This window comes from Odontomachus brunneus, unplaced genomic scaffold, assembly GCF_010583005.1.
Source record: "Odontomachus brunneus isolate Ranch 3 - 2012 unplaced genomic scaffold, Obru_v1 Obru_scaffold_323, whole genome shotgun sequence".
In the NCBI taxonomy this organism is placed as follows: domain Eukaryota; kingdom Metazoa; phylum Arthropoda; class Insecta; order Hymenoptera; family Formicidae; genus Odontomachus; species Odontomachus brunneus.
In genome coordinates, this window is record NW_022639773.1 from 66,745 (window position 1) to 67,102 (window position 358).

Below are 358 nucleotides of genomic sequence, written 5' to 3' on the forward strand. Positions count from 1 at the left end.
CATCGTTGGAGTCATTGGCATCACCGCGTGCCGCGCGATCATCAGGTTAGACACACCTTTAACAAAGTGAGGCATGGATGGGTGACCGGACATATAACCGCTTCGGCTTCGAAATTATCGAGAGAGGTCGCGAAAGTTTTAGAGTGTGATTGACAATCTTCGGTTCCTAGCAGTTATATGAGACATAAAGAAAAAATTGAATACAACATTACTGTGCTGTATGCGACATTTTTCTTGATTTTAAATTTCAATGATTTTCTACTGAATTTTATTGAAACTTACTAAAATTTATTGAAATTTCGCTGATTTTCAATGAATATTGCTGAAATTTACGACGATTTCGCTGATTTTCGATGAA